At 41.5% G+C, this 10,716-nt stretch overlaps 1 protein-coding gene across 1 annotated transcript in view; it reads right to left on the bottom strand.

The window, feature by feature from the left end:
* Positions 1–8,808: 8,808 nt before the first annotated feature.
* Positions 8,809–10,716, bottom strand: part of OTULINL (OTU deubiquitinase with linear linkage specificity like) — a 34,793-nt gene continuing 32,885 nt past the window's right edge. The window contains exon 9 of the transcript XR_004030404.1: positions 8,809–10,456. The gene's annotated coding sequence lies outside the window, so the exon portion shown is untranslated. The remainder of the gene's footprint in view (positions 10,457–10,716) is intronic.

Below are 10,716 nucleotides of genomic sequence, written 5' to 3'. Positions count from 1 at the left end.
TCCAATGTTTCTCCTTCTACACTTTCTCCATTCTCAAGCTATTGTGTATGTATATATGTACAAATGTATATATATATATGTACACACATACAGAGATATATAGGTATGGTGAAGTTTTAGTTGTTGCTTTCTAAACATTGAATCAAAATGGAATCATACCCTATACATAACTCTGCATATTGCTTTTTTCACTTCACAATACGTTATAAAATTCTCGCTGGTCAGCTAGATCAAATTCATTCATTTTAATTGGAGGATTTATATAATTTACACTTAACGATATGGTTGAGATTAGATCTACCATTTTGCTATTTGTTCTCTATTCACCTCATCTGTTCTTTGTTCATTTTTTCCCTTATTTCCTGCTATTGGTTAGCTATACATCTACATTTTAGTTTTCAGTGGTTGTGCCAATGTTTATAATACATATCCCTAACTTACCAAGCCTACTTTAAATAATAATATTTAAATGTTATAATTTTATAACAGTAGACTTACATTTTCCCTATTCATCTTTTCTTTTTTTTTTTTTTTTTTTTAGATGAAGTCTCACTGCATTGCCAGGCTGGAGTGCAGTGGCGTGATCTCGGCTCTCAGCTCACTGCAACCTCCACCTCCCAAGTTCAAGCAATTCTGCTTCAGCCTCCTGAGTAGCTGGGACTACAGGCACATACTACCATGCCCAGCTAATTTTTGTATTTTTAATACAGATAGGGTTTCACCATGTTGGCCAGGATGGTCTCTATCTCTTGACCTCATGATCCGCCCATCTCAGCCTCCCAAAGTGCTGGGATTACAGGCGTGAGCCACCACGCTTGGTCTCATCTTTTGTGCTATTGTTATCCCATATTTTATTTCAGCATAAGTAATGAACCCCACTATGCATTTGTTAATTTTGCTTTATATAGTCAATTACTTTTTTTTTTTTTTTTGAGATGGAGTCTTGCTCTGTCGCCCAGGCTGGAGTGCAATGGCATGATCTTGGCTCACTGCAACCTCTGCTTCCCGGGTTCAAGCCATTCTCCTGCTTCAGCCTCCCTAGCAGCTGGGATTACAGGCATGTGCCATCACACCCGGCTAATTTTTGTATTTTTGGTAGAGACAGGGTTTCAGCATGTTGGCCAGGCTGGTCTTGAACTCCTGACCTCAGGTGATCTGCCCACCTTGGCCTCCCAAAGTACTGGGGTTACAGGCATGAGCCACACCTAGCCAGTCAATTACTTTTAAAATACATTTTTAAATAAGAATGAAATACATTTATACTTAGCATTCCTTATGCTCTCCATCCTTTTGCACAGATCTAAGTTTCCATCTGGTTTTATTTTTCTTCTGCCTAAAGAACTTCCCTTAATCTTACATATAGTGCAGATCTGGTGGTAACAAAGTCTCTCAGCTTTTGTCTTTAAAAGTCTTTTTTATTTTTTATTTATTTTATTTTATTTTTTGAGACGGAGTCTTTCTCTGTCCCCCAGGCTGGAGTGCAGTGGCACGATCTCGGCTCACTGCAAGCTCCGCCTCCCGGGTTCACACCATTCTCCTGCCTCAGCCTCCCGAGTAGCTGGGACTACAGGCGCCCGACAACACGCCCAGCTAATTTTTTGTATTTTTAGTAGAGACGGGGTTTCACCTTGTTAGCCAGGATGGTCTCGATCTCCTGACCTCGTGATCCGCCCGCCTCGGCCTCCCAAAGTGCTGGGATTACAGGCTTGAGCCACCGCGCCCGGCTAAAAGTCTTTTTTAAAATTTATTTATTATTATTATTTTGAGACGGAGTTCCACTCTGTTGCCCAAACTGGAGTGCAGTGGTGTGATCTCGGCTTACTGCAACCTCCACCTCCTGGGTTCAAGCGATTCTCCTGCCTCAGCCTCCTGAGCAGCTGTGAGTACAGCCATGCACCACCAGGCCTGGCAAATTTTTGTATTTTTAGTAGAGATGGGGTTTGGCCATGCTGGCCAGGCTGGTCTCGAACTCATGACCTCAGGTGATCTGCCTGCCTCGGACTCCCAAAGTGCTAGGATTACAAGCATGAGCCACCACACCCAGCCTAAAAGCCTTTATTTTATCTTAAGGTGAAATTTTATTTTAAGAGATGGGGTCTCACTATGTTGCCCAGGCTGAAATGCAATGGCTGTTCACAGGCACAATCATAACCTTGAACTTCCAGGCTTAAGTGATCCTCCTGCCTCAGCCACCACCATGCCCAGCCTAGGGTAAAAATTTTAAAGGATGTTTTCCTAGATGTGGAATTCTACATTAACCCCAAAAAATGTTTTATTCAGTAAAGGTGTCATACCATTATCTTCTGATTTGCATCATTTCTAAAAAGAAATCTGTCTCATTCTTATCTTTGTTCTTCTGTATCTCGTATGCCTTTTTTCCTCTGGCTGATTTTAAGATTTTATCACTGTTTCTCAGCGATTTGAGTACGATGTGGTTCAATGTGATCTTTTTGTGTGTTTATCCTACTTGGGTTTTATGAAGGTTCTTGGATCTGTGTATTCACCATAGTTTTTATCAAATTTGAAATTTTTTCAGCCATTATTTCTTCAATGTTTTTGTGTTTTGTTTTTGTTTTTGGACAGGGTCTCACCCTGTCATGTAGACTGGAGTGCAGTGATGCAATCATGGCTCACTGCAGCCTCGAACTCCAGGGCTCAAGTATTCCTCCTGCCTCAGCCTCCCAAGGAGCTGGGACTACAGGCGTGTGCCGTTATGCTCAGCTATTTTTTTTTTTTTTTTTTCAGTAGAGATGAGGTCCCGGTATGTTACCCAAGCTAGTCTCAAACTCCTGAGCTCAAGGTATACTCCCACCTCAGCCTCCCAAAGTGTTGGGATTACAGGCATGAGCCACGGCACCCGGCCTCCTTCCTGCCCCCGAATCCCCGGCCAAACAAACACTTTACTGGGACTGCAATTACACGAATAATTTCCCCCAAGTCACTAAGGCCCCATTTTTTCCCATTGCTTTTCTGTTTCAGTTTGAATAGTTTCTATTGCTGCAACTTGAAGTTCATTGATCTTTTTTTTCCATAAAGAAGACGCGGTTAATCCCATCCAATGTATTTTTCATTTCAGATATTGTATTTTTCACCTCTAGAATTTCCATTTGGTTTTTAAATATCTTCACTATCTCTCCTGATTATATTTTAACAATATTTAAACACATCAAGCATATATGTAATAGCCATTTCAAAGTCCTTGCCTACTAATTCCATTGTCTGCCATTGTTGGGTCTTTTCCTATTGACTGCTTTTTTTTTTTTTTTTAAACTCTTGGTTATGGGTCACATTTTCCTGCTTCTTGGCATGTCTAGTAATTTTTTATTGGCTGGTGAACATTAAGTATCTGAACTTTGCCATGTTCCCTTAAAGAATGGCTTTGTTAGAGAAGACAGTTAAGTTACTGGAAAATCAGATTTGTTTGATCCTTTCATGGCTTCTTTTTAAACGTGTTTAGGGTAGGTTTGAAGTAGCCTCTGTTCTGGGATAGTTTAGCTCTACTACTAAGGCATGACCCTTCTGGGTCTCTTGAAAAGTCGCTTTGGAAGTCAATTCTCTTGAAACAATAATATGGAAGTTCCCTGGCTCGATCTTGACAAAATACTCATAAAATTCTACCTCCACTACAATAACGCTCAAAACCAAAGAATTGTTGTAAAGGACTGTGGAATATGAGATTGGCTGCAGTTACACAGAATGAACAGAAGTGTGATGAGATGAATGCTGAGAAATGTTTAGGATGCTCCCATAAAGTAGCTATCAGAGGGTCACTCATTAATCACAAAGTTTGTAATTTACTATGATACTTAATTCTCTCTATATACAAATATTTAACAGCCTTTTAGTCTGCCACATAGATGATGATGATCCTCCTGGTCCCTGTTGGGATACCATGATACCAAAGATCAGATTAATCTAACTACGTACCTCCGTAGGACCATCAGCTTACACAGAGGAACTGTGGGAAACAGTGAACACTTTGTTAGAATTTTTAAGAGGTTGTCCCTCATCATTATGTGTCTTTGCTTACATTCTGGGACTTTATAAACCTCTTTAAGTGCATTATGTGGAAAGGTCCCTTTCCAGTTCATATTTGAAAATGCCTAGGCCGGGCGCGGTGGCTCACGCTTGTAATCCCAGCACTTTGGGAGGCCAAGGCGGGCGGATCACGAGGTCAGGAGATTGAGACCACAGTGAAACCCCGTCTCTACTAAAAATACAAAAAATTAGCCAGGCGTGGTGGCGGGCGCCTGTAGTCCCAGCTACTCGGAGAGGCTGAGGCAGGAGAATGGCGTGAACCCAGGAGGCGGAGCTTGCAGTGAGCCGAGATTGCACCACTGCACTCCAGCCTGGGCGACAGAGCGAGACTCCGTCTCAAAAAAAAAAAAAAAAAGAAAATGCCTGATTTGTTTCATCCATCTGAAAATGTCTGGTTACAATTGTTCATCGCTGCCCCTTGTTTAACACAATAACTGACTTTGAAAGTCCCGTTATCTACAAATAGTTTAGGAGTAAGGTAAGGAAATGGCTTTGGAACCATTTGAAATTACTTCACCATATTTATTTACTTCCTTTTTCCTGAGCTAGAGTAACTATGGGTACAGCACCAACAGTATCTGTCCTATAAGGTACTTGCTCCTTCCCACAGTTCTTTAATGTGGAGACTGAAGTTATTAGAATGAAACTGCAAGTCCGTCTGCTTTTGATACTGTCTTTCCATAGCATTGTTCAACACGATTACTCGTTCCACTAGGTGTTGCTGATCATTAGCTTGTAAGAAATATTTCTCTTTTCTGTATTTATTTTTAAAACAAAGCAAAACAAAAAAACTAGAACTCTCCCCTTGGCTTAGTTTAGTTCCATTGTTAACCTTTGGAATGTAGATAGATTTAATGTCTCCAACACACATTGATCCAGAAATATATTTTGTGGCATTATCCATTTATAATACCAAACTACCTTTTCTGATATTCACTATGAAGCTCCACAAAGATTTCTTTCTATTTACTTCAATGTCTAGAAAGCCACAAATGCAACTCTGACTAATAAGAACAGCCACCAGGTTTACCTTTTTAAGGGTCTGGGCACTCTGTTCTGTTCCCTGGCCCCAGGATATACCTTAACAAATATAATATCCTGTAGAAGTCATAATAGGATTGGGGGGAAATATTTCATTACAGTAAACATAAAACTAGCCATGATAGAGCTGCTGGGAATTCTGTGCATGTAGCTTCAGACCATGAGATTTGACCTTCGTGCTTATGCTTAAGAGCGGAGGAGCTAATTTCTCACTGCCGGTAAGAATTTACTACTCATGGCACAAAGAGAACAACAAATTAAGGAAGTCATCATGGAACTCGAAGGAAGCTAACAATGACAGATCCAGCGTCTGCACCATTAAGTTCAGGTACTGGAGCCAGAATGCTTTGCAAATACAGCTAACCAGCTGCTGCTAAAAGTGGGGCTGAAAGCGTACCTAGTTTCAGGTTTAGAGGACAAAAGAAACTGTCAACCATTTCCATCAAAATACTGGAGTAATGCTCACAGAGCTTTTTTTCTGAATTTTAAAAACAGCACAGGAACGAGTATGTTTTCAGCTATTTAAACAAACCAAAAACAACAAACCTGCCCATGAAGGGAATTATTCTGGGCATCTGTAACTTTTTGTTCTATCTTCTACTACTTCATACGAGCAACCTTGCATGACTGCTACCCTAAGATTTGTGTCACAAAGCAGTTGTCTTTGTTCCTCTCAAATTAACTGATTAAGATTTTTATGAGTGACGATTCTAGTTGGATAACTGCCAATTTTAGTTATGCACTGATCTGAACAGGCTTCATCTGCCATCATGAAAGGGGAAAGGTAAGAAGCCTAACATGTATTAGATATGGTTTCAGATGTGGTCCTGCTCGGGCATTTTCCAGAAACTGGTTCTGCTCTGGGGGCTCCCTTTCCCCACACTGTGACTACAGATGATTATCTAGAGATGGGCAGGTAGTTCAAGGGCCATAGTGCCATAGAATCTTAACCAATCAGATTTTCCTTCTCAGGAATCTGAACTAGTGAACTAAGGTGCAGTTCTGTTCAGTAGTAGGAGCAACTTCACATTCTAGGGATGAGGAGTGGGGACAGAGGTAAAAAAAGACAAAGTGAGGAAGAAGGAGAGAAATGTACAGCATAAGGCATAGCAATCTTGAGATGTGAGACCTCATGGACCAGCAGAAATGCAGCTGGTAACCTTAATTCTTGACTTTACAGGTTTCAGGCAACTTCCAGTGAGGACTGGCTATACTTCCTGCCCTGGCGGTGTGTGGGATTCTCCCTATCCAACTCAGGAGGTTTTCTACCCTCACAACCTAAAGTGCTTGAACAGAACCCAAAGAATATTAGAAGTTATTTCTTGCTTTTTTTTTTTTTTTTTAGATGGAGTCTCACTCTGTTGCCCAGGCTGGAGTGCAGTGGCACAATCTCAGCTCACTGCAACCTCTGCCTCCTGGGTTCAAGCAATTCTCTTGCCTCAGCCTCGTGAGTAGCTGGGACTACAGAAATGCACTAGCTAAATTTCTTGCATTTCTAACAAGATAGACTTAGGCTTAGGCAATATTTCCTACTAATTATATTGTGTGTGTGTGTGTGTGTGTGTGTGTGTGTGTGTGTGTGTGTATTTTTTTTTTTTTTTTTGAGGCAGAGTTTCATTCCTGTAACCCAGGCTGGAGTGCAGTGGCACGATCTTGGCTCACTGCAACCTCTGCCTCCCAGGATCAAGTGATTCTCCTGCCTCAGCCTTCCAAGTAGCTGGGATTACAGGCACTCGCCACACACCAGGCCTAGCTAATTTTTGTATTTTTAGTAGAGACATAGTTTCACCATGTTGGCCAGGCTTGTCTCGATCTCCTGACCTCAGGTGATCCAGCCACCTCGGCCTCCCAAAGTGTTGGGATTACAGGCATGAGCCACCATGTCCGGACTAATTAATAAAACAAACTTCAGCTCATAAACATTTGTCATTCACAATAAAAATATACACAGAATTGGAATTCATGAATTTGCTCAAAGCTCTTCTTAGTGCAGACATTTAACCTGGGCCTCCTCTTCAGCGACACCATACTTGAGGCCTGCAAATGCCAAGCAAGCTGTTCGTCTTTCAGAGAGTGTCAAAACTGTTAGGAAACCAACAACCTGGATGTGTCCAGGTTAATACAGTTTGGTGGAGAAGAAACCATCCGATGCCTCCTGCTGTTTAAGAACAAAGGGACTTTCCTCTGTGTTAGTGGTAAGCCTCTAGGGCCCTCACTTTTTTCTGGTTTCAGTTGTGCATGTTGGCCACGTGCCTGTGTTTCCAATTTGATAATTATTTGAATGGACTCCTGCCATGGCTCTGCTGATCCAGGACACCCATGCCTCTGCTCTTGCTTCCTGTTTGCCACATCAGCTCAACTGTACATTGCACCTCCAACCTGGAACCTGCATGGAGGCTCCACTGAGCCCAGGAAGGGCAGCTGGCAGGTCAGGGTGAGGCCTCTTCCATAGGCAGTGGAACATGGTGTGTGTATTCCCAGGACATCTTTTTTTTTTTTTTTTTCAATTGAGACGGAGTCTCACTCTGTTGTGCAGCGGCGCAATCTCATCTCACTGCAACCTCCACCTCCGGGGTCAAGCAATTCTCCTGCCTCAGCCTCCCAAGTAGCTGTGATTACAGGCACCTGCCACCATGCCCAGCTAATTTTTTGTATTTTTAGTAGAGATGAGGTTTCACCATGTTGGCCAGGCTGGTTTCAAACACCTCAGACCTCAAGTGATCCGCCTGCCTCGGCCTCCCGAAGTGCTGGAATTACAAGTGTGAGCCACTGCGCCCAGGCCCCACAACATCTCAAGGTTCTCCATTCTTAGGATCTGTGATCCCACTAAATAACATTCTTTCACAGGCATATCAGTCCAACAACCTGCTTCTAGGTGAACTTGATGGCCCTGGTTAATTTTAACCTCACTAGGGATACATTGTTAGCAAAACTTGGTTTGACTCGTGTCCATTCTATAGGCCACCCTGACTTGATGAATATGTCAGCATATGCTTCTGTCCCCTGACTACATCTAAAAACTTGCTCTCTTCAATTCCTGGATCAATAAAAAGAAATTTCCGGGGAGCATAATCACAGTTAGATTCTTTGCCTCTTTGAGAAATAACAGCTGAGCTTGGCTCTCATTATCAAACTTGCAATTTGGAATTCCTCTGACATTTATATGAGCAATGTTCTGGTCATAATGATATGATACCCACATCCGTTCCCACAAGGAACTTGAAATCCAGTAAAGAAATAAAATGTGATGCTTTTTCTTAAGCACAAAGAACTGTGAACTCAGGCAGGTTCTTGCCGATTTTTTCTGAGGGACTGGAGAAATCCATGAATGTCTTCTCAAAACAGTATCCTCTTCCTGCAATGTGCACCTTGGCAGTGGGACTATCTGGCTGATCCAGGGACCTCCTGCCAATACAGCCCTTTATGCAAATCAGGAAAAGGCATCCCTACTGGTGCAGGGCTTGGCCAGTAGGCTGAGCTTTATTGGTAGAAAAAGACAATTCTTCCCTTGGGGCAGTTGATACCTCAAGCCCTCCATGGCCTGGAGAGATCTCAGCTTCATTCACCTCGTCAGTCAAGGTCCACTAAGCAAGATGCGTGTGCAGAAGCCCACATGGTGGCCCTAGTTGGAACAGTAATAGCAAAAACCCAAAATCACTGCCCTCCTGCTCTAGGCAAAATCTCAGCCACCAAGTAACAGAATCTGCTGAATCTTGCCTGAAACTCGTATTTTAGTGCTACTAAAGTGTGGAAGTCTTTATTACCATACTGCAAGATTAAGTACAGAAATTGAAAGTGTTTAGAAACTTTTATAGCAATCTGATCTTGGTGCTATATTTTTATTGTATTTATAAAACTACCAACCTGCAAAGGATTAGAATTTTTAAAGCTCATTCTTTACCAAGAATAGTTTAAAAAGCACTGTTTGACAATGATGTTTCAAAAGGAAAAAGCTACTTTATTACCTGCTTTAAAAAGGATCTGTGGTGTGTCCTTCTGTATAGTACAAAGAAGAGCACATCATTTCAATTTGCTTGTAAAGACATACAGGAGGAATGGTCCCAAATGTACTACTAATCTAACTGGTCTCACAAGCAGATTGGAGCACTTCATTGTTACCCTGTGAAATACACACCAAATGGAAAAATTAATTTTACTTACTTAACCATTTGCTGATAGATGAGTTAACCATAGATCAAATATACTCCAGGGCTGAGTCTTCTTTTAATGTTTATCTATGGCTAAAGGTAGCTTTTCATAAGAGATGTAAATATTTGTCTGTTCTACTTACCCACAATGATACCAACATGTTACAACAAACACCATTTTCACCAGGCATCCCCTCATCTCTGCCTCTTTTTATTTAAGGGAGTCACAGATGTGCCTACTAGGAATCACATTACACTGAAACTTCCACCACACCCAAGCAGCTTTTCTGGTCCTCTCCTTCGTCATCAGTCTGTACCAGCTGCTTCTCCTCACCTTGCCCTGGGGTTCTTTCCATGAATCTCTTAGTCCAGCAGAAAAGCCAGCACCCAAAGGAAGTCCAGGTACATGCTGGGCAGCGGACGAAGCCATGACCTGACATCTACTTGAAGCAGTTCCCAAGTTGTTTCCCAGAGTCTGTCTTTGGGGATGGCAAGGATGACAAGAAATGGGGCCAGGAGTGTCTCAGCCATTTGTGTTTGGCCCAGTAAGTTTGTTGACAAATAAGGCACAATGGGGTAAAGTCACAAACCATCCTTAAAGCATTCCAGTGTCACTGATTGGTGCCTCATGCACCTTTTCAAACTTGTGAACAAGCAAAACAAAATCATGATTGCTGACACCTTCATGTTTCTGTTTTAAGTTTATACTCATGTGGAAATGGGTTTAACAACCCATCTAGACTATGATGAAAATACTTAAAACATGTCCTTCTTTATTCAAGGATATTCTCTCGACTAAACTTCCCAAGAATCATTACAAATAAGTGAGTGACTGTCACTAGTCTGGTGGCAGCAAAATGACTTAACAATCTAAGACCTGATGGTACTGACTATAAGGATCAATATGTCAATTAAATACAGAAATTTGATTTTTTTAAACAGAACGAGACACCAGCTAGGATTATAACTTTAGCATTCTACAGCAGTCTGCTCACACAGCCCTCCTCCATGCTGGCTCTTGGTCCACACTGTTCCCACATGGAGCTCGAGTCTCCTCCAACACATTCCATGAGCTTCAAGTGCAGAGACATGGTGTACACTTCGGGCTGTTCTACAGACCACTCCAGACCATAGGTGGCTGAATACGTGAGTGAGTGTTTTTTGTCCACTTATAAACCATGTTGATATTAAGCATAAATATAATCCAAATGAGCTTTCATTTTCTTGGCCTAAAGGAATATGATGGGATTAAAACAAAAGTGAATTAAGCAAAGATCCACTATTCTGAACAAATAACATAGAAGTGATTGAACAATTTGGACCCACTAAATTTTGTGTGTAGCTGTAAAATGGACATTGTGATAAAAATAGGATTTGAAGGAAAATGAATAGCTAATTTGTCAATTAAATAATTAAAACTTTAAAAAAGTGAATGGCTATAGAGAAAAGTATACCCACATATAGTCAATAAGTTAATTAAATAATGTTC

The sequence above is a fragment of the Nomascus leucogenys genome, chromosome 6 (genome assembly GCF_006542625.1).
Source record: "Nomascus leucogenys isolate Asia chromosome 6, Asia_NLE_v1, whole genome shotgun sequence".
In the NCBI taxonomy this organism is placed as follows: Eukaryota; Metazoa; Chordata; class Mammalia; order Primates; family Hylobatidae; genus Nomascus; species Nomascus leucogenys.
The sequence above is the reverse complement of the archived record's forward strand: the minus strand, read 5'-3'. Positions and strand labels throughout refer to the sequence as shown.